Consider the following 25,061-nt stretch of genomic DNA (forward strand, 5'->3'; position numbering starts at 1 on the left):
ATCATATGAAAGTCCTTGGCCCAGAAAAAGGTACAGAATATTTCAGATGGGGTCAGTGAAAAAGAGAATTCTTCTGCAGGTAGTTCTATTATGTGAGATGATCTTCTTAATCTAGATGAAGAAAAACAAAAACAAAAAAAAACCTGCTGGCTCTGCTGACAAATAGAGAATTTTACATTTTCTATGAAAATTGTCTTTATGCAAGCACATTTCTCTGATGTACAAAGTGTATTTTTGTAATAGTTTCTTTTATGACTTACCATATCTAATTTGTCTGATGTCATGCCCTCAATTTGCTTAACTTAAACAGGTTTCTTCAGTAGAAACTTGGTTATATGTGGATAGTAGCTGCAATACATTATATTTAGCTCTGATATTATTATAGGATTCGAAAAATTGCCCTAAAACGCCCAAGGTAGAAAAGTCGGCAAAACTTTGCAATTTTTAAGGACCAAATACGTGTGTCAGCTGCTGACACTTGCCCCTTATATTTTTGAAATTTGTTACGTTAATTCCCTTGGTACTAATTTTAGCCTGGTGTTAATGATTAATTTTTATTTCTTTAATTTTTATTTTACTCTAACATTATATATCCATACATATATACATACATGAGTACGTGTGGGTGTACATACATATATGCACCCTTTTGTGGAATAACAATAATTTATCCACTTAAAGCTTTTCTCTCTCTGGCATCTCCTGACATTCCTCAACCCAAACATAACCATCATCATTCCCTTGGGGAAAACTTCATCCTGATTTCTGTGATCACTATTTCCTTTCTTTTCCTTTCAATTTCATTGTATATTCCTCAACATTATTGTCTAGTCAATATGTCTAGTAATTGGGAAACGCGTGATTTTGCACATAAAATATGTCCAGCTCTTTTTTTTTTTTTTCATGAGAGAGCCCTGTGTAATATTTGTCACATTGTCGCGTGACATCGCACAGGAAGTTCATCCCATTCATGTGCACTTACTCATGTTAAACAACATTTCTCAATGTTACATCAACATAAATTGAAATTGGGAATAGACTCAGTGTTGAATCCTGTTTTACACGAGTAATAAATGATAGCCCTATGAAGCTAAACTATGGAGAATTAAGACCCATTTACATTTTAAGTGGTATACACTTGCATTGCGCTTAAGTTTTGATAGTCTGTAATTATGTATAAAATAAGTACTGTGTTTATTGTATGATCAATAGCTTATAATAATAACCAAAATAATACTTCAAGCCAAATTAATGTTTTTAATACCTAAAACCTTATTTGGACAGTAATGAAAAATAATAAAATTTCACATTGTATACATATCTAGTAGTAAAGAAATATTATAACACTAGTATCAAAAATGATTATAGCAGGGCCTGGGTGGTTCAGTCAGTTAAGTGTCCACATTGTTTTTAAAGTTTTCTAATGTCTAATTTTCACAGAGAGAGAGAAGGAGACAAACCACAAGCAGGGAGGGGCAGAGAGAGATGGAGATACAGAATCCAAAGCAGGAATCAGGCTCCAAGCTGTCAGTACAGAGCCTGATGCAGGGATTGAACTCACGAACTGCGAGATCAAGACCCGAGCTAACGTCAGATGCTTAACCAGCTGAACCACCCAGGGTCCCCAAGCTTCTGACTCTTAAGTTTGGCTCAGGTCATGATCTCACAGTTCATGAGATCGAGCCCCTGTTCGGCTCTGTACTGATGGTAGGGAGCCTGCTTGGGATTCTCTCTCTCTCTTCTCTGTCCCTCCTCTGCTCGCTTTCTCTCTCTCTTTCACTCTCTCAAAAAAAAAATAAAACCTAAAAAACATTTATAAGTATGAAATATCTTACATTGATATGAAATTTGCTGAAAGAAATAGGATGGAAATGTGATTTCCAGAAGAAAGATCAATATAAATAAAATATCCAAGTTTAAGGATTTTTTAGTGTAATTTAAAATTGGTTGATGGTATTTTGATATATCTTGTCATTTTAATTTTTTTACATCAAAGAATGCAATGAACATTTTATTTTCTGAAGTCACTATTTACAATATGCTAAAATGGTACCATTAATTTGCAACTTTTTAAACAGAGCAGTTAATTTTAGATATCACCTGAAAATATGCAAAAAAGAATATAGTTTTCAAAAAAATTAAGGAAGGATATGTGAGCATAAAATCTTTAAACATTAATCCTGTGAATCAGATTCTTAAAACATCCTATCTTTAATCTGCTGTGGCTTTTAATATTAAACTTATGTTTTTCAAATTTCAGAAAGTCGTTTCCTTAAGTTTAACTTCTTAAATTGGTTCTTGGTTTAGAATTAAAGTCAGCTTCTTTGGTCATTTCTAGTCATAAAGGAAAACACCTTTTCTGGACATTTACCTTGGTCTTCTTCTTTCAGTTTCCCCTGTCTTCTCTCTCTCTCTCTTTTTTTTTTTTTTTTTTCAATATATGAAGTTGATTGTCAAGTTGGTTTCCATACAACACCCAGTGCTCATCCCAAAAGGTGCCCTCCTCAACACTCATCACCCACCCTCCCCTCCCTCCCACCCCCCATCAACCCTCAGTTTGTTCTCAGTTTTTAAGAGTCTCTTATGCTTTGGCTCTCTCGCACTCTAACCTCTTTTTTTTTCCTTCCCCTCCCCCATGGTCTTCTGCCAAGTTTCTCAGGATTCACATAAGAGTGAAAACATATGGTATCTGTCTTTATCTGTATGGCTTATTTCACTTAGCATCACACTCTCCAGTTCCATCCACGTTGCTACAAAGGGCCATATTTCGTTCTTTCTCATTGCCACGTAGTACTCCATTGTGTATATAAACCACAATTTCTTTATCCATTCATCAGTTGATGGACATTTAAGTTCTTTCCATAATTTGGCTATTGTTGAGAGTGCTGCTATAAACATTGGGGTACAAGTGCCCCTATGCATCAGTACTCCTGTATCCCTTGGGTAAATTCCTAGCAGTGCTATTGCTGGGTCATAGGGTAGCTCTATTTTTAATTTTTTGAGGAACCTGTCTTCTGAAGTGAGTTGTAAATTTTTTTTTTTTACCTGTTCATAAGTTTGCATCCCTGTGCTTCTCAAGTAATTAAGAGGTCTTGGACAATGGCAAAGCAAGTAAAGATGACAAAAACACCAACGTCACCTATTGGGGGCTGAAGAGGCAAACAGAATCTTGATTTTGTGTTGAAATTCTGGAAAGAGGGTCCGTTACATTTTCCAGCCTCTTCCCACCTTCCCAACTTCCCAGCCACTATCTCCTAACCAGCCAACCCTGCCAGTGTAAGGGAACATTCTCTCGCAACTGTGCAGACAGGGAAGAACATCATAAAATTGGTCCAGTCTGCTTTCATTTACACCAGGGTCAACAACAGCCATTAGAGTCACTGTCTGTTGAGGGCCCTGAATAACAATAAAATCTTAGGTTTTGTTCCAGGCATCATGTGGTGCACACCAGTACAGTATCATGGGGGCCTAGAGTCCCACATGGCATTATGAAGAAAACATTATGGTACCTGTAACCTATGACGAGATCCCTATGCAACCGATTGTCATCGGCATACTAATTGGTACCTGATTGTTGTATTACTTCGAATACTGAATTAGTCCTGAGAAGAAATCATGGACAAGTGCTCAAGTATCTGCCAAAATTCTTATGTTCTTTTAAGTCTACCAAAACTTAAAAAAAATATATGTGGAATGTTTCTCCATTCTTTTTATGAAAGTACTAAAAAATTATTTCCCAAATTGAAAACGGTCATATAAAAGTTAGAATTCCAGGGCAATTTAACTATGGTTTGAGATAGAAAATTTCTCGTTGAAGTATACCAAAATTAATTTCAGCGAAGTTCTTAAAGTAAGAATATTGAATTAAAGATCTGCCGTGTAGTAGGAATTATACAAATTAGAGTTTGTTTTCTTTTCTTTTTTTTTCCCCCAGTGACAAGCTTTGCTAACAATTATGAGGTTACAAGTAAAGAAGATGCCAAGACAGGACGTTCCATTGGCTCTACAACTGGCTCCTTCCCACATCTGACACATAGTATCTGGCCCACAGTAAAAAGGGTCTTTAAAAGGGCTGGTAGGTCCCCTCATCCAGCAGGGATATTTAAGTTATTAAACATCTTTTTTGTTGTTGTTTATACAGGATAGCTATTTACTTATGTGGCATACATCAAGGAGTCATGTCTCACAATTTAAAATATTATAGATTTATTTATTATAAAAAATCCTAAAATGAGGAAATCATTACTCAAAAGCATTGCATAGATAGGAATATTCTTTTTTTATTTTTTATTTTTTTACATTTATTCATTTTTGAGAGACAGAGAAAGAGACAAAGCAGAAGTGGGGGAGGGGCAGAGAGAGGGGGGCAGAGAGAGAGGGAGACACAGAATCCAAAGCAGGCTCCAGCTGACAGCTCAGAGCTGTGCTGATAGCTCAGAGCCCGACGCGGGGCTTGAACTCACAAACCAGATCACCACCCGAGCTGAAGTCAGACGCTTAACTGACTGAGGCACCCAGATTCCCCCATAGGAATTTTATTCTAGAAAACTTCATTAGTCTCTTTGTGCAGAGACTTAATTATCATTTTTGTAGGACTATCAGACTGAGACCCTTGTCTCCTTTTTTTCTTTTCCAAGGGCACCCAGCCCATAGTAACTGGGGGAGAAATGGATAACAACCCAGCAAGTTTAATTCCTTAATTTCCAGTTGACCCTCTGACATCAGCAAATACATCACTGCCCATATTCCCTTTCAATATTTTATTTTCTGCAATATCTTATTCTAAGAATTAACCTACTAATACCCCAGTGGCCATCAAAATATGTGGCATCAAATGGAGGAAGAAAATTCCCTCTACAAAGAATTTGGGCATCATCAGACCCTTTCCCATATCTATATTCTTTGGCCAGTTCAATTTTTTTTCTCTATCATCCCAAGTTATTTTGACTTTTTCATTAGTCTTAATAAATAAATTTAATTGAAACAGTGATTTATTGGGTCTCCTGGATGGCTCAGTCGGTTGAGCATCCGACTTTGGCTCAGGTCATGATCTCATGGTTCATGGGTTTGAGCCCCACGTCGGGCTCTCTGCTGAGAGCACAGAGCCTGGAGCCTGCTTTGGATTCTGTGTGTGTCTCTCTCTCTGCGCCTCCCCTGTTCGTGCTTAGTCTCTCTCTCTCTCTCTCTCTCTCTCTCTCTCTCTCAAAAAAAAAAAATATATATATATATAAATAAATATTAAACAATTGGGGCATCTGGGGGGTTCAGTTGGTTAAGTGGCCGACCTCAGCTCAGGTCATGATCTCGCAGTCCATGAGTTTGAGCCCCGTGTCAGGCTCTGTGCTGACAGCTCTGAGCCTGGAGCCTGCTTTGGATTCTGTCTCCCTCTCTCTCTGCCCCTCCCCCATTCACACTCTGTCTCTCTCTCTGCCTTTCAAAAATGAATAAATGTTAAAAAATTTTTTTTAATTAAAAAAAACAATATTTCTTTCTAAGGTTAAATTTATTTTGTATGTTGGCCAAATGGTTTTGGGGGCTTTGACTCAGCTTCTCAAAATATTTTCTCATCCTGGAATACTATTGTTTGCAATAAATGAATTTATAAATTTTTGTTCACCATATAGCTATGGAATAATATTTGACATAGCATACATCAATCAAATTAGTATAAAATCTTCAGAGAAATGACATTTCCTTTTTTTATGTTCTACGGGGCCCTAGTTATTTCATTTTATTTATTTTTTAAATAATTTATTGTCAAATTAGCTAACAGTGTATACAGTGTGCTCTTGGCTTCGGAAGTAGATTCCCATGATTCATCACTTGCATAAAACACCCAGTGCCCATCCCACCAAGTGCCTTCCTCAATGCCCATCACCATTTTTTCTCCCTTCTGTGACCCTACTCCTTTCCACCCTCAGTTCTTTGTATTTAAAAGTCTCTTATGGTTTGCTTCCCTCTCTGTTTGTAACTATACATACATATATATACATATTTTTTTCTTTCCCTTCGCCCATGTTTCTCAACATCCTCTTATGAGTGAAAACATATATCTGTCTTTCTCTGACTTATTTCACTTAGAAGAATACCCTCCAGTTTCATTTATGTTGTCGCAAATGGCAAGATTTCATTCATTTGTATTTTGTATTTTCCTGATGATGAGTGATGTTGAGCATCTTTTCATGTGTCTGTTAGCCATTTGGATGTCTTCTTTGGAAAAAAAGGTCTATTCATGTCTTCTGCCCATTTCTTCACCGGATTGTTTTTCGGGTGTTGAGTTTGATAAGTTCATTATAGATTCATTATCCGATATGTTATTTGCAAATATCTTCTTCCATTCTGTCGGTTGCCTTTTAGTTTTGTTGATTGGTTCCTTTGCTGTGCAAAAGCCTTTATCTTGATGAAGTCCCAAGTGTTCACTTTTGCTTTTAATTCCCTTGCCTTTGGAGATGTGTCAAGTAAGAAGTTGCTGTGGCTGAGGTCAAAGTAAGAAGTTGCTGTGGAGATGTGTCAAGTAAGAAGTTGCGGTTGTTGCCTGTTTTCTCTTCTAGGTATTTCAACCATTTTGAATTTATTTCTGTGTATGGTGTAAGAAAGTGGTCTAATTTCATTCTTCTCCTTGTTGCTGTCCAGTTCTTCCAGCACCATTTGCCAAACAGACTGTCTTTTTTTCCACTGGATACTCTCTCCTGCTTTGTAGGAGATTACTTGGTCATACATTTGTGGGTCCAAATCTTGGTTCTCTATTCTATCCCATGGGTCTATGTGTCTGTTTTTGTGCCAATACCGTACTGCCTTGATAACTACAGCTTTGTAGTACAGGCTAAAAAGTCCAGGATTATGATGCCTCCAGCTTTGGTTTTCTTTTTCAACGTTACTTTGGTTATTTGGGGTCTGTTGTGATTCCATATAAGTTTTAGGATTGTTTGTTCTAGCTCTTAGAAGAATGCTGGTGCTATTTGCATTGGGATTTCATGGAATGTGTAGATTGCTTTGGGTAGTATTGGCATTTTAACAATATTTATTCTTCCTATCCAGGAGCATGGAATGTTTTTCCATTTCTTTGTGTCTTCTTCAATTGCCTTCATGAGTTTTCTGCAGTTTTCAACATACAGATGTTTCCCATCTTTGATTAGATTTATTTGTAGGTATTTTGTAGTTCCTGGTGCAATTGTAAACGGGATCAATTTGTTGATTTCTCTTTCTGTTTCTTCATTATTGGTGTATAGAAAGGCAACCCATTTCTGTACATTGATTTTATATCCTGAGACTTTGCTTAATTCATGTACCAGTTCTAGCAGTTTTTTTGGTGGAGTCTTTTGGGTTTTCCATGTAGACTACCACTCCATCTGCAAAAAGTGAAAGTTTAACTTCTTTGCCAATTTGGATGCATTTTATTTCATTTTGTTGTCTGATTGCTGAGGCTAGGACTTCCAAAACTATGTTAAACAACAGCGGTGAGAGTGAACATTCCTGTCATGTTCCTGATTTCAGGGGGAAAGTTCTCAGTTTTTTCCCCATTGAGAATGATATTAGCTGCAGGCCTTTCATATATGGCTTTTATATTAAGGTACGTTACTTCTATCCTGACTTTCTTGAGAGTTTTTATTAAGAAAAGATGCTGTATCTTGTCAATTTTATTTTTCTGCAGGTATTGACAGGATCATATGGCTCTTATCCTTTCTTCTATTGATGTGATGTATCACATTGATTGATTCGTGGATATCGAACCAGCCCTGCAGCCCAGGAATGAATCCCACTTGATCATGGTGGGTAATTATTTTAATATACTGTTGAATTCGATTTTCTAGCATCTTGTTGAGAATGTTTGCATCCATGTTTATCAGCACTGTTGGCCTATAATTCTCCTTTTTGGTGGGGTCTTTGTCTGGTTTGAGTATCGAGGTAATGCTGTTCTCATAGAAGAGTCTGGAAGCTTTCCTTCCATTGCTATTTTTTTGGAACAGTTTGAGAAGAGTGGGTACTAGATTTACTTTAAATGTCTGGCAGAATTCTCCAGGGAAGCCCTCTGGTTCTTATTTGTTGGGAGATTTTTGATAACCAATTCAATGTCTTTGCTAGTTAGGGGTCTGTTCAAGTTTTCTATTTCTTCCCGCTTGAGTTTTGATATTGTGTGGGTGTGTAGGAATTTGTCCATTTCTTCTAGGTTATTCAGTTTGGTGGCATATAATTTTTCATAGTATTCTCTAATAATTGCTTGTATTTCTGTGGTGTCAGTTGTGATCTCTCCTCTCTTCATTCATGATTGTACCTGTTTGTGTCCTCTCTTCTTTTTGAGAAGTCTGGTTAGGAGTTTATCAATTTTGTATATTCTTTCAAAAAACAAGCTCTTAGATTCATTCATCTGTTCTACTGTTTTTTTGGGATTCTATATTGTTTATTTCTGCTCTAAACTTTGTTATTTCTATTCTTCTGCTGGCTTTGGGGTTTCTTTGCTGCTCTGTCCCTTGTTCCTTTAGGTGTGAGATTAAATTCTGTATTTGGGATTTTTCTTGCTTCTTGAGATTGACCTGGGTTGTGATGTATTTTCCTCTTAGAGCTGCCTTTGCTGCATCCCAGAGGGTTTGTACTGTTGTATTTTCACTTTCATCTGCTTCCAAACTAAGAAAGAAATGATAAGGGTAGATAGAAAGACCAGGCAGAGAGTCAGAGAATTTATAGGGCTTAATCCAGAAAGAGAGCCAAAAAAATGAAGAAGAAGGAGATACACAAAAGTTGTAAAAAGAATATAGTAAAACTTACAGGGCCCTAGTTATTGAGGTAGTGACTATAGACCACTGTCTACTAAATTCTGAGTTCCATCTGCTACGTAAATGTAATAAATAATTTGATCGTGTTTGATGTTGGCCACTGCCAGCCTTCAAGCCCATCTCTCCTTTTCCATTTTGTATCACACCTGGAACATTTATTAGAACATATGGGCTGCTCTGTTGACACCAACAGGGAAGTTTAAACAATAAAACTGTTCATAGGAAGCCCTTATCTTAGTTGTGTAGCCTAACCACACTCCAGCAGACACTAAGTTATTGAAGATGTCTTCAGTGGTAAAGCGATGAGGTGTGGAGCATATGGCAGGCCCCATAAGGAAGCCCCACTACACAAGGCACTGGAATTCTGGAGCAAGGCCATGCCATTGCCCGAATTACATATTATTTGAAAAATTTTTTTCCTTCTTTGATACTAGTCCTGACAAAGATAAATGACCTGACTTTGGACCATGGAATCACCAGGCATCTGGAACTGCCCATCATGAACTGGTTCTTATTAGATATAGCAGACTATAAATTGGAGCTGAGTCGGCTGCAAATCATTGGAATTTGAAAATTATACATCCAGGGACAAGCAAGAGTGGCACCAGTGGATAGGTCCAGATAGTCCAGAAAACCAAATAATAGAAAAATCAGGGAGAATGAGTTTGAGTTAGAGACATGCAGATGGTATTATGAGTGTGGATACAAAGGGTGGGAATCTTTGTCTTGCATGCTAATGTTTACCAGAAAACATGAAATAATTAGTAAGCAAGTTGATGTTAGTAAGTCTTAATCAATAGTTACACCACTTCTGCCATGATGGATACACAAATGAGGAATTCATACTTTCATAAGTTAAGTTACACACAGAACCATAGCATACATTCTTACTTGTTAAGGTCAATCTGGCTACTTAGAGCTTGAATATCCAATAATTTCCAATAATAAGGAACAAGTCTGAGTTCCTGGTACAGCACTATGAGTCTAATTTCCAGGACATTGACTGACTATTTGGTGACAAGTTGACTACATTGGTCCTCTTTAATCCTAGAAAGAACAATGGTTTATTTTTCCAAGAATAGACACATTCTTCAAGTTTGGATTAGCTTTTCTTTCTGCAGGTTTCAGGCAGCACCATTATGCCAGGACTTATGATTTATTGAATCCATATATCACAATAGAATCTTTAACCAGGAAAGCAACTTTATAGTGTGACACACTATGGAAGTAGATTCACAACCACAGGCTTTAGTCACCGTTCTATTAAAATCATACTCCCCAGAGACTGACAGCCTGATAGAAAGAGTTGAATTGACAAGACGAAACCCAGTTGATTCTGAGGACCTTCTTTATCTTGCTTAGGAGGGAATCAGAGTGTGTAGGTGACTGTGATAGAAGGCATCTGCCCCACATGTGAGGAAGCAATCTGATCAGACATATAGTAAACTCCTCTCAATTTCTGTCTTAGCATATTCTTAGCATGCTTATCTTAGCATCCTTTTCCAATTTATGAGTGAGCTGTGCAGTGTGTTGTGTTACCTTCTTCCTGATTGTCTTTCTGCAACACAAAAAGTATGATCAGTATTTGTAGCCTCATAATCATCTGATATCTTAAGGTAGTGGGATGGGAACAGTTTCAATCAACTGCCGGTAACAAGGTAGCAAGTTGTCTTTCATATGGGCTTCAATGGGCAGCTGCTTCTGGTGCTTTCAGATCCCAAACTCAAGAGACCTTCACTGAGTCACCAAATTGCCTTTCTGCCACAGAATCCGGTTTGCATATCTCATTTACAGTTACTTTTAATATTATCTGAGCAGCGGAATCATGATGGGTCTAAGAGAATGGTCTGAAGCACTATAAATCTTGTGTCCGCTCAGAAACCCACTTAAATTCAGAGTTTGTTCTGACATTAAAAAACTCAACCATTTGTGTTAATAGAATAAAACATTGTCTTGTACATACTAAAACATTAAAAATTAAGCTAAAGTGTTCTTTGACCGACACCCACAATTGCTTTCTTTCCCCCACATAGCTGTAATAGCAAATGTGATGCGTATATTTGCACTATGGGAAGAAATGGCAAAGGCTCTGAAGCAAATTATTAGGGAGAATTCTAACCAATGAAATTTGGAGAAAATGGGATTTGAATAGAAAAATTAATTTTACTTCGAAACATAAACCATTCCTGCAAAGATTCACGTTAAAAATTCTGTATTTAATAAATCTTTAAAATTTAAATGTACCTGAAATGATTCAAATAATTAACTATCAGAATCAAAGAGTACCCTAGGGGTGCCTGGGTGACTCAGTTGGTTAAGCATCTGCCTCTTGGTTTGGTCTCAGGTTATGATCTCATGGTTTTGTGAATTCAAGCCCCATGTCAGGCTCAGCCCTGGTAGTGAGGACATTGCTTGGGATTCTATTTCCTTTCTCTCTGACTCCCCCCAACTCGCACTGTGTCTGTCTCTCTCAAAATAAATAAATTAAAAAAAAAATGATAAATGCGCATAGTTTGTTAGGGGAATGGGAATCAGAGGCTATAGAAAGACTGATCACATGACTCCATATGATGGGGTGAGGAGAAGGGAAAGCTATATGAAAAGTGAGAATATTTCCAAAGATAAAAGTGAGTTTTTATTGGTTAGTTAGCTAGTTCTCTCCATCTTCCCTCTGACATCTTGCTTCACAATATTTAAAGCTTCAGCCTGAAGATAAAAATGAATTTAAAAATAACAGTCACAACAAACACACACACAAAAACCAAAAAGCTTAGATATGAGGTACTTTATTCTAGAACCTATATTTTGGTTACCTGGCTTCTGAATTTATTTTGTCCTTATGTATATTAAGATGTGTATTTGCCTAGAAACACAGGAACTATTATTGAAAAATCAAAGTGAAGAAATGGTGTATTCCCCCTAAGAGGTTTAGTACATATTCTAAAAATTATCCCTTATTAGCTAAATACTCTTCAGTATTTCTTCCTGGTGAATGTTACGGGGTATTTTGAAATTTGTGTTCAAAATTCTAATACACAAAGTATTAAAACAACAATTCCTACCTATAAATTGTATAAAGGAAAATACTCTGGATCGAATCTCAGGAAAATTGCTCTGATAAATGTATACGTACACAAAAATCTAAAACACCTTGAATGACTGGATAAACCTTCTGACTGCTATAAGTCTCAAACATTTTTTTTAAATCCATGTTAATTTAGACAAATGAGTTTGATAGATGACCTTTCCCCCTTATAGACTCTTTCCTAGAACAGACCTTGTTACCCGTAACCTAACCAACCTATGAATAGAAATAAACTGCATATAAGCTGATATACTCAGCAAATTCATTTTAAACAAATTTACCTGGGAAATTAATAAATAGTAAATGTGAAGTACAACAAGTAGAAAAAAATCCATACTACCATAACAATAATACATTTCATAGTATCTGCTTGAAAGAGAGAAAAAATGGAACAAGAAAAACATTTTCTAGAGAGAAAACTTAGTAGCGTTTTCTACCTGTAAGCATGAACTCAAAAGAAATATTGTTTTTCATCACTATCTTAAATGAACTTGCATCAAACAAAAACAGTATTAAAAATTTCTCGTCATAAATTATTTATTTAAGAACAAACAGAAAATTTATTATAAGTGAAAATATTTATCTATACAAATTCTATCTTGTCCCCATTTAATTTTTTCTTTTCAAAAGCTTGCATTGCTAAATCTGCCTTTATGAAGAGTTAACATGATATGTTCTTTGGAACATCTTGTAGAAGAAGGAATATGTGAATATTCTAATGGAAGTATGTAAAACACTGAGAAAACACATCATCTGCCTATCAGTGATTTCCACATACACCAAAAGAGCTCATATAAAAGTGTAATTTACCTGCTGTCCATCTATCATTGTATTTTTCATCAACACTTCCATAGAAGTAGAGATGTTTGATTGTGTTCCATGGTGTTTTAGAAATAAATGAGAGTATCAGTGTAATAAAGGATGGAAATGAACTTGTGTTCCTGGTTTATTGTGCATAAAACTGGCATCACATGGTCATTAATAAAATGATAGGCAAATGTGGATGTTCTTTGTTAAATAGACCTCTTCAGGTGTAATGGCTAACTATACTGAAAATGAAAGTGTAATACATTTTCTTCTTCAGACTTATCTGAAGATTATTTTTATTTTGGTAGTTATTGGCTATTAATTATTAAATCTACTTTGTAGGGGTTTACTGGGTTTATTAAAAAAAGCATACTGTCCTATTAATATTGGTGAAAGTAATGTTGGTCTTTAATATCTCTTTATTATACTTAGAAGTGTTTAAAATAATTTTAGCCTATTATAGGTGATGTGAATGCTAATCTGGAAAAGTGTATATAGATGTGACTGCACAGAAAATAAAACATTTTTAATGGTAATGCTGATGAAATTTACATATAAACATACTAAATTTGAATTATTTTCTACTGCTTTTTTTCCTTTCTGATGTATTTTATATACTTTTCCAAATATAAGTTTCTACTTACTTGTTCATGTTGCTGTTTACATAATGGAACATCTGATTTTTGATTACTTACTAAATATTGTAACTCTCAATAGAGAATAATGTGTTGGGTCACCTTCTTCAGTTATTCATGTATATGTGTGGAAAAATACCATATTGGTCTTCTTATCCAGAAACATAATATTCCAAGTTATGTCCAAGAAAAAAATCTCTAGATTAATTGTCAACAGGTCAGAATCAGGTTCTTATTTGTTTGTTTGTTTGTTTGTTTACTTATAAGTTTATTTATTTGGAGAGAGAGAGAACGATTGCACAAGCAGGGAATGGGCAAAGAGAGAGAATCCTAAGCAGGCTCCTTGCTTGAGGTAAACCAGAAGTGGGGCTCAGTCTCACTATCTTGAGATCATGACCTGAGCCAAAATCAAGAGTCAGACACTTAACCAACTAAGTCACCCAGCACCCCCCAATTTATTTACATTTTCTTAAAATTATTATATGTTTATAAAGATCAAATACAGTAAACATTTATGTAGTGCTTACTATGTTTTTAAGCTTTTCTAAGTTCTCTTAATATTTATACTCCTTTAACATACCCAGTAATACTCTATTAGTTTCCTAGAGATAACATAACAAAGAACTTCATATTAGGTGGCTTGAAAAAACAGAAATGTTTCTGTTCTGGAGGTTAGAAGTTTGAAATCAAGGGTTTAGCAAGGCCATGCTCTCCCTGAGATTCTGGGTAGAATCCTTTCTTTCCTTTTCCAAGCTGGAGGCAACAGTCATCTATCCTTTACATTTTATGTCCCCAGATGCATCATTCCAACCTCTGCCTTTCTCATCTTGGAGCATTTTTCCTGTATGTCTTTTTCACATGGTATTTTCCTCTTCTTTTTAAAAATTTTTTTTTTTTAATTTTTTTTTTCAACGTTTTTATTTATTTTTTTGGGGACAGAGAGAGACAGAGCATGAATGGGGGAGGGGCAGAGAGAGAGGGAGACACAGAATCGGAAACAGGCTCCAGGCTCTGAGCCATCAGCCCAGAGCCCGACGCGGGGCTCGAACTCACGGACCGCGAGATCGTGACCTGGCTGAAGTCGGACGCTTAACCGACTGCGCCACCCGGGCGCCCCTAAAAATTTTTTTAAATGTTTGTTTATTTTTGAGAGAAAGAGAGACAGAGTGTGAGTAGGAGAGGGGCAGAGAGAGGAGACACAGAATCTGAAGCAGGCTCCAGGCTCTGAGCTGTCAGCACCGAGCCTGACACGGGGATCGAACTCACGAACCGTGAGATCATGACCTGAGCTGAAGCTGGATGCTTAACAGACTGAGCCACCCAGGCGCCCTGGTAATTTCCTCTTCTTAAGAAGGTACGAGACATATTGGATTAGAGTCCATCCTAATTATTTTATCTTAAATTGATTACATATACAAAGACCCTATTTCCAAATAAGTTCACACTCATAGGTACTGAGATGTAGAACATCAACAAATCTTTTGGAGGCCACAACTCAATCCATAACACCTTAGGTGTTAGATATTGGTTTATCTTCTCTCAAAATAAAAAGAAATGGACCCACCAACAGAATAATAACTTGGTCTAAATAACACCCCTAATAAGTGGAAAATTAAGATTAGAATGAGGGTAATCTGGTTTGTCAACCCATGCTTTAACTGTCACACGATATTGCCTCTTATTACATAAAATAAAGTCAGTGTCTTATAAAGTGTTCGACAACTAGTAAGTACTCAGCAAATGTTAGATTTTAGTTTCCTATTTATCGTAATTTATTTATTTTCTCTTGTTCTATCTCATAGTATTCTAAGCTTTTTGATCTTCTTTCTTTATGAAGTAAAGAATAGAGGTAGGTACAAATAACCTTTAATAGAGCACTTAATGTGCATGTTATACTCAGTGTTAATAGTAGGTGTATCATTGGTAGCATCCAACATTTCGTTATATACATTCATAATCTATGACATCTCGATTAAGATTTTGATATTTTATCTTATTCCTCTAGCTATTTTTCTGGATTCTTTCCTGGATAAAGTTCCTTTATTAGAAAATTCCATTTTATACTGAGCCTTCATGCGGTGATCAATTATCTCTTGACAAAATAGCGGTACATTTTTGATTGATCATTAGGTTATATGTTTTGTTATATTTTATACACAGGCATACATCATCTGGTCATCAAAAAAGGGCCTGAGAAAAATTTCAGAAGTAAAAACTTCAAGTTTGAATGGAGGTTTAAAAAATTCTGTATGGTCACCCTAGAGAATAAACAATGTGACTATGGTGTAATTGCAATATGTTTCTGTATTTGGTATTGTTGTTATTTTCTTATAGATCTTATGTCTGGGAAGAGAATGAACATATGTAGTAAGGTATTTAGAGTTGACCACATAGTTCTGGTTTTTGTCCTGGCTCCTAAAAGGTAACCTCTAAACACATGTGTAACAAAAGTGTCTTGATTATTAATGGTGGCTCCCAAAACAATAGCTGGTAGTTTACGCTAACAATGACTTGGGGTGGATCAGAACACCCAGGAGTCTTAGGATAGAGTCTGGCCATGCCTATAAAACCAACCATGTTTTTGGAGAGTGGAGGCTTTGCTTTACACAAAATCTATCATTGGATTGAGTGCAACCACCTGAGGGACTAATTAATCAAATATGCTTATTAATGAAATACCAGTAAAAACTCAACAAAAAAAATTTTGTTTTGAGTGAGCTCCCTGGTTGGCAATATTCTCTGCATATTGTCATACATCATGGTCAAGATTAGGCAATGCTATCTGTGACTACCCCAGGAAAGGCCAAGTAGAAACTCCATATTTGGGCCCCTCCCAGATTTTGCCCGATGTATCTGTTCCTTTAACTAGGTCTAGTTAGTATCTTTTTTCTTTAATAAATGTGACTGCAAGGACATTAGATTTCAGTGAGCTTTGTGAGTCTTTCCTGTGAATTTCTGAACCTTGATAGGGAAAATCCTGAATTTACCATTAGTATCAAAACTTGGGAAAAACTTGGTCGTCTGGAGACTGTGCCCTTGCCTTATAATTTGTCTAGTTCCAGGTAACAGACCACATGACAAATTCAATGTGCTGCAGTAAATGGTTCCTAGAATTGTATATAGGAGTAAAATGGCGATCCCTAAGGCTGGAAGTCAACACCAGTATGCAAATGTCCTTAAATAGCTGCAAATTGTGTACCAAATAGAGTGTATTTCACAAGGCTGTGGGGTCCTCTTAAATAATAGATCTGTTAAGCTAATAAAACATTAACACAACAAATAATCTATTTAACAGATTTCTGGTGTGTTTTGCTAAATTTGCAATCATAGGGCTTGGAGTTTTCTAAAATGTAATGATTTGAAACCTTATCAGGGATAGCGAAATTTTAAATTTCTTATTAAATCAGACAAAATATGACTATTTGTGGGAATGATTTTTGTTTTGAGGTGAACATTTGAGCCCAGAGTTTAACTGTTCGCATCTCATTTGAAGAGATTGGTCATTTCTTTTTTTTCAACGTTTATTTATTTTTGGGACAGAGAGAGACAGAGCATGAACGGGGGAGGGGCAGAGAGAGAGGGAGACACAGAATCGGAAACAGGCTCCAGGCTCTGAGCCCTCAGCCCAGAGCCTGACGCGGGGCTCGAACTCACGGACCGCGAGATCGTGACCTGGCTGAAGTCGGATGCTTAACCGACTGCGCCATCCAGGCGCCCCGAGATTGGTCATTTCTATAACATATTTATAAACTTGCAAGTTTGGGTATTTCAGTATGAAATCTATTTTTTATTAAATAGAAGGTTTTGATCTCACAGACTTTAACCCATTGGTTTCATTTGTTAGATATAGTTATAAAATTGCAAACAGTTACTTATTTTCTGCGTTGATATGAGGATTTTTTAAATATGTGTTAATGTTTATGTTTGAGAGAGAGAGAGAGACAGACAGAGTGCAAGCAGGGGAGGGGAAGAGAAAGGGGAAGACACAGGATCTGAAGCAGGCTCCAGGCTCTGAGCTGTCAGCACAGAGCCCGATGTGGGCCTTGAACCGAGTTGTGAGATCACTACCTGAGCTGAAGTTGGACGCTTAACTGACTGAGCCACCCAGGCGCCCCAGGATTTGTTTTTTTTACAGATTCAAATCATGTTAATTTTGGGTAATGCATTTTGGCAATTAAAAGCTTTTGTGTACTTCTGTGACAATGCCCAAATGGTAGAGAAAAGCAATTTTGTACACTCTATTTTTGTGTTCTGTTTCCCAAGATAACTGTGTTTGAAAGATAATATTTTCAGCAAATGTTAGCCTTAGAATTTTCTTAAAACTACAACATGCAAATGAGTATGCACGTGCCATTATAGGAAAATAAGGACTATACTTAATTTGCAACAGTATCTTGAATTAACTTGTAACCAACTCTTTTTATAACCTGATTATCATTACCTGTGAAAAAACTTACAAATGCCCCATTATGTCTTTCAGGAGATCTGAGGAAGAATCATATTAAGAACGAGTGAGTCTTTAGTGTATTTGACTTACTTCATAATGAGAACTGGCATGGATATATTTGCTGGATTTACACTGTTTTAAAATTCCTGTCAGAATGGGGCTCTTCTTCCTATGCTTTGTTTAGCAGAATCGAGGAGGTGTTAAATCATAATTATCCTTGGTTTCTACTTTATGTTCTCTAATTTGGGAAGTTTTATTGGATTCGCTTCTTTTCTCTTTAATGCTGTCTTTTTTTCTATGACATGATCAAAAGTTGTTGAATCTTGGGAAATTCTGGTTACGCATGGTAGGTTAAAAGCATGTGCAAGCCTCCCTTAATTATTATGCTCAAAAACAAGGAGAATGAAAAAAAGCTATAAAAGCAAAAGATCAACAAGTCTAGGATGAGAGGAAAGGAGATAACAGATGTGAACATTTTTTTTTAATGATAGGAAAGTGGATGCATGATTTGTCCAATAAAAGCATTAAAGTTGCTCTGTATTATTTTCTTTGACCTCAAAGTTGCCTGAAGAGGGTTAGTTACTTAAATTAGCAACTCTAATTTAAAAAAGTTGTAGGAATAAGAGTCTCTTATGGTTTGCCTCCCTCTTTGTTTTTATCTTATTTTTCTTTCTCTTCCTTTCCCTTTTATCTTATTTTCCCTTCCCTTTCCTTCCTTCGCCATGTTTATCAGTTAAGTTTCTCAAACTATGCTAACCAATTTGAGGATAAAAAAATTAGTAAGTGAATAAAACATTAAATTAAAAAAAACACTTATAGGACTAACAAACCAGGATGGATGAGCATTTTGCGGAAGTTGTTATGTTCCAAATAAAGCATCCATTGTTGCTTGATGATTTTTTAAGCTTAATAACTTGTAATTAATAACCCATGGATGTACTCGCACTAGAAAATGACAACTAGCCACATAAACCTGGGGGAGATACACGGATACATGATTAAAATATACATAAAAGTTGAAGAGATTTAATAATTGATGGTTTCCCTGAGCTAAGTTGGTCCATACCACTCAGGTTCGTCTCTCATTTTTCATGTACACCAAAGTTCATGAGAATAGTTTCAAAGAATAATTTCAGTACTTCAGAAGATGCACCCAGGAGTCATGAGTTCTTGATTATGTATGTTCAGTTTACTGTATTTTCCTACAAATTGACTAAATGTGAAATCAAATGAAGCTTATCATGTCCCTTGGGTTTTACTACTAATTTGAACAGAAAACCACTGCTGCGTTGAGTAGAATGTATTACATAACTGGTAACTCACCAGAGAAAGATACAACATTAGATATGATCTGTTACAAAACAATGGAGAAGCTCAGGGCTGGTGTAATAGGACATGTGGAAGGTAAATATGGAGGTTTGAGAGGTGGAACTAACAATAAAAAGATAGTAAAAATTTATATACAGAGACATTTAATCCCAGAGTCCTTTTTTTTGCCTCATACAGCAAGGCCACTTCTTCCTTTATGCTTTTTCCTGCATATTCAGATTAGAAGCCACTATACAAAAGAAATTGAACCAGTGAGTACCGGCACAGGGAAACCCCAGGCAACCTAAAAGACAACGATACAACTGAGGACTTAAGACAAAACATTCCATGGAAAACCAGTGTACTAAACAGGCAAATCCCCCAGGCACTTATATCCATGTACTCCAGAGCCCATCCAGCCAGGGTATGTGCCCCCTATCCCCATCTGCGTCATACCTAGAAGAAAATCAGAATTTTAAAAAGAAAGAAAAAACAGTCCCACAGATAACATATGCATTATGCTGGCACTTGAGAATTCATGAATGAAACACATCTGACCAAGATGATCATCCATTAGAGTCCACTGACAATTTTTGCCCTCACTCATAGAGTTTACAGTGAGCTCATTCTGTGACATGAATGGACAACTTAGGTTCCCCAGATACTTGACTGTAATTAAAACATGAAAGGGAAACCAAAGCAACATGGAGTTATGCTTTAAAAATTGAAAGAAAAAAAAAAGGACAAATAATGTAGTTACAGTTGCAATGCAAGAAAAACATCAAAGCAAGTCAACAATGATAATTAACAAAATGATAATTTTCAGCCTCAAAATCAAAACAGAGCCTAAGAACCACACCAGAAAAAAAGAATAAAAATAGCTTTGGCATTAGAAATAAGAAAAAGTAAAGTTGCTGAAATCCATTTAAGAACCAAAATATAAAAAGGTTAATAAAAGAAATAAGCTAAAATATTAAATGATTATTTCAGGAGACTTATTAGTAGATTATTCACAGTTCCAGGAAGATAAAAAAAAATAAGGTAGAGAAAATCATCAAAGAGAATAGAATAAGATAAAGAGACAAAGAGACAAAGAGAATAGAATAAGATAATAAGAATAGAATAAATTAAAGGATACAATTTACAGATTGCAATGGCTAAAGAGATTACCAGCATGATCAATATATTCCTCCCCTAACCATTGTTAAATATTTCAGAATACACATCAAAGTGTAGCTGTGAAAAATTATGAAATACTAGGATAAGAAAGAAATCCTAAATTCTTCAAGGGACGATAAAAACTAAACAAAACAATACTAACAACTAAAACATCACACAAAACAATGATAAAAAGCAAACGCATGTGCCTTCTAAAAGGTAACGTCAAGAGCTTAAATACAATAGACCAACACACTCAGATTCCTGTGGGAAGTGATTTCTAGCCTGAAGGTCTGCATGGGGCCACACTGGGAATCAAAAGTCAGGGAGATGAAGGGCATTTCAAGATATACAAGGAATTTTAAGCCAACCTCTCCCATACTCTTGCTCAAAAAACTAGTAAAGCTTCTGCATCGTCAAAATGAAGGAACACAGTGGAAGGTGGGATCTAGAAGGAGATGGGGAATCCAGACTGAGAGAGAACGGAAAGAAAGCCTCCCAGCAGGCTGGGAGAGCAATTATTCCAAATTGGATCATCAGGGAGTCAGCAGGACTTTCAATGATTAAGAATTAGAAGTGGTAAGTTACCTGATGCATTTGAGCGTGTAGAAAACAGTACTGAGAGGTGTTTAAGAATTCTACATATGATAATTACAGAAATTTAAGCAACTTCTGAGAAGTAGCAATTATCAGCTTCAGGAAAGAAGATACAAAAGAATAGAAACATTTATAAACACGTTTCTTTTACCTATTCACAAATTCATTCTGTGGTCTGTGTTTTCACAGAAGAATCCTAGAACTTCATTTTCTAGAATTTTCTCTCATATACTCGTATAAAGAAAATGTAGAGGGCTTAATCTCATGGCACCATTGAAGGGTACCAGCTTTCTAGTGAGATACTAGGGAATCACTAGTCCTACTACTGTAGATCGAAGTAATCAGATGGAAGTTTCCAGAGGTGCTTGCAAATTGTAGTAGCTTTAAGAATAGCCTTTGAAGAGTACTTACTTCCATTTTTCAGGATAAATATTCTGGGACCACTTTCCAAACTGTTGATCCCCAGGCTAATAATTATGCAAGCTTCACAATTTTGCAAGCGTCTGATTCCCTGTATCAAAATATGCCTTTGGAGTACAGAGAGTGGATTCCATTTTCTTGACAAGATATTTATAAGTATAAGAAGAATCTGCTGTAAAAATTAACCTCCCTGGGCAGCAGGGAGGAAAGGGCGGGTTTAGATTAGAGGATTGTTGACTGTTTTTAACTATTGAAATGTTTTGCTTACTAAACTGTGTGCATTTATGACTTATCAATATTGACTGTGAAAGGATGGCTGAGCTTTGACATGGGTAAAACTTTGGGGTTGGGGACAACTGGTTACAGTTATAGATATGACTGTAATAGGAAGGGGGTCAAGCTCATTGTTTCAGGATTATATAATACTTGCCTACTGGGAAAAGCTGTGTACAATGTCGAGAGTTTTCACTGAAAGGTCTGCATGTCCTTTGAGAGCTGTAAACTAAAGTTTATACTCAAGCTTCCCTGTGAGGGTCAAGTCCAAATATTTCTCTGAAAAAAAAAAGATTATGTTTGTGTAGTTTCCATTATTTTTCTTAGCACAATGTTCTTACTATGTGATTTGTTTAGAAAGAAGTATTTCTTGTTGTAAAAGCACACCCATAATATTTCCCCTCAAGATGGTAGGCATTAGCGGACTTCTGTTTTTCACTGAAATTGATGGGAAAATTCTACTCCGGCTTCTCGGGAATTAAAAACAAAGAAGCCTCAACAACTTATGACTGAAGTCTCAGCTGTACAAATAGGGGAAGACAAGCCCTTAGAACTTACGGGGTTATTTGCATGCAGCTTATGTTGTAATTCTTAGCAATACATTTGACTCTTTGCGCTCTCTGATGGTAGTAAATTTGATTCCTGCTGACAGCAAAAGTAATTGCTTTGAACATTAGAACAGGGATTGTTGAAAAAGTTTAACAAGGTTTTCTTACCTCACTTCTGCAGTCTCTGCATTTCTTTCTACATAAATAAAAAGGAAAAGGCAGAAACAACACGGGTAGTTGAAAAATGAGGTATTAGTATGGGCTATATTGCTCTTTTATAGAAGGATAAATGCCGTCATTATTTCCTCTTCGTTTGCATTATGGAAAAAAACATAAGCTTATTTATTTTGAGAGAGACAGAGACACCACAGGCGGGGAGAGGGGCAGAGAAAGAGGGAGAGAGAGAGAATCCCAAGCAGGCTTTGAGCTGGGCTCAAACCCTCAAAACTGTGAGATCATGACCTGAGCCAAAAGCAAAAGTGCGAGGCTTAACTGACTGAGTCGCCCAGGCACACCTGATTATGAAAAATTTGAGCACATTTTATAAGGGGTATATAGATCATCCTGCACTCACTAATCCTGGGCATGTTGAAAAACTGTTCTGAGTATTAAATCATGCAAAAATCCACAACAACAATACCAAAAAACAAAAAATAAAAACAAAAACCACCACCACCACCACCAACAACAACAACGACAACAAACACCCAAACCAGAAAACACCAGTGAATTATTTCCAGCACGAGCATTATTCCTTTCTTTGCACCTTTGCTTCTTGCCTTCCACTTGTAACATTGGCCATATTTTAGTCTGTAGAGTCAATCTTGATTTAGTTGAGATGACCTTTATGAGTCTGGGATCAATATGCAGAGACATAGTATTTAATCATCTCCTTTGCATCTGTGACTTCGTAGTTTCTGTATTATTAACAGGGACTTCCTGCACCTGTTCCTCCTGGATTACTCCTACAGCTCCAGGATTCGAGTCACATCCCATCCTCCAGGAAACAGTTCTGGCTCATCCTTCAAACTATGTTAGGTGCTCTTCTAAGGTCTCTTACCTTGTCTCCTCACTCATGCGACAGAATTGATGGCATACTTGTTTACTTCTCTGAATACTAATCTGTGAAATATTTAAAAGCAAGGACCATTGTATTCGTCTTTGTGTTCCCAATACCTAGGCAAGGGTTAGCTCATTATAGGAATTTAAGAATGTCTGTTGGAAAAAAAAAAAGAATACACAGTTGGTGAAATTGTCTGCAGATTCATAATGGGACATGGGGAGTGGCGAATGCCTTCCAGAGCTTAAAGGTACTGCTTACCTTGTGTTTCCCTAGCCCCATGGCTGGAAAAGAAAGAATGGGAAGGCCTAAAAAGAGGCTGATCAAAACTCGCCATGTTATATTCCTTCTCCTTAGAAGCGTTTTAATTTGAGTTTGAAATATATTTCTACACACTTTATTTCAGCTCCCAGGTAATGTTTTTCCATCTTTGAAAAAAGTAAGCTGAACCTTTGGAATTTGTCGGATTTTTATATTTTGCATAGTTCTCAGAGAAGTTCATTGATAGATTTTCTTTGATCCTTCCTCTCACAGCATTAAAGTCAAACCCCACTAGTCAATTCAGAACTGAGGGCAAATAAGAAAAGGGAGTGTATTCAATGCTCTAATGAATGAGTTTTCAAATGCCAAAGAAAATGGGTCTATTAGAACTTTCCATGAAGAACACTGCCAGCGCAGAGCCCAATGTGGGGCCTTGAGATCATGACCTGAGCCAAAACCAAGAGTTGGATGCTTAACTGACTGAGTCACCCAGATGCCCAAAGAGTAATTTTTAAAAATAAGCTAGTCCAGTGCTTACACCTTTAAATCCTTTCTATTGTTCTTCACTGTGTTAATCTCACAAAGTTCTGCCTTATTTCCAAATTACATACCAAATTATTAACAAATTACATACATACTGGTATTTCATGGACTTCGCCCTCTGACGAAATTTTCTTCTACCAGTCCAATCTAGCTGAGTTTCTCTGAATATATATATCAACAAAGACTATTAATTTGTTTTCCTAAAGACCAAGAAACTATCCTGAATTGATGCAACAATGATTTACATGTTGAAAGCAATCCATAAAATATTTGTTGACTGAACAGATAATTTATAATTTGTATAAATGAATTATACTGCTCAGACCCACCCAGTATTCCAAACGTCATCTGAAAAAATAGAGTACATAAAGGGGGTTTTTGATTCCTTTCGTGCAGATATTATATTTCTTCTTTTTCTTTTATTATTATTTTTTAAATTCTCATCCCACTTTAGTTAACATATAGTGTTATATTGGTTTTAGGTGCACAAATTAACTCAACAATTCTATGTATTTCTCAGTGCTTATCAAGATAAGTATGCTCTCAATCCTCTTTATATATTTCACTGATCCCCCCACCCACCTTTCCTCTGTTGAGTCATTATATTATACACCTGAAACTAATATAACACTGTATTAACTAACTGAAATTATTTTTTTAAGTAAAAATAAAATAGGTCTTTCAGTCCCTTTTTCTGTGTTCATTTGTTTTGTTTCTTAAATTCCACATGAGTGAAATTATATAGTATTTGACTTTTTATTGATATCATATTTCTATTAACAATGCCTACAATATTCCATTAAATTAATCTGACAAGAGTCACATTGTTGGTTTCCCTTGTGTATACTATTGATTGAATCTTAAACTTCTATTTCTGTTCTTATTCTTTTCTGACACATGTTATTGATAAAAAATGTATCTTGTAATATTTATACTTGTACAGTTGTATGTTTGGGGATCAAAGTTCAGGAACTACTTATGGCTATAAAATGGCTTGAGGCTATTAAACCCTTTGGATCTTAACTCTATCTCTTACTGTATTCACTATCCCTTCAGCCTTATGCTTGCCATGAATTGAGTAACGTGTCCTTTACATCTTCCTTGTGATTATTGATGAACACATTGAACTGGACAGGTCCAAGGAGAGA

This window comes from Leopardus geoffroyi, chromosome C2 (assembly GCF_018350155.1).
Source record: "Leopardus geoffroyi isolate Oge1 chromosome C2, O.geoffroyi_Oge1_pat1.0, whole genome shotgun sequence".
NCBI classification, from domain to species: Eukaryota; Metazoa; Chordata; class Mammalia; order Carnivora; family Felidae; genus Leopardus; species Leopardus geoffroyi.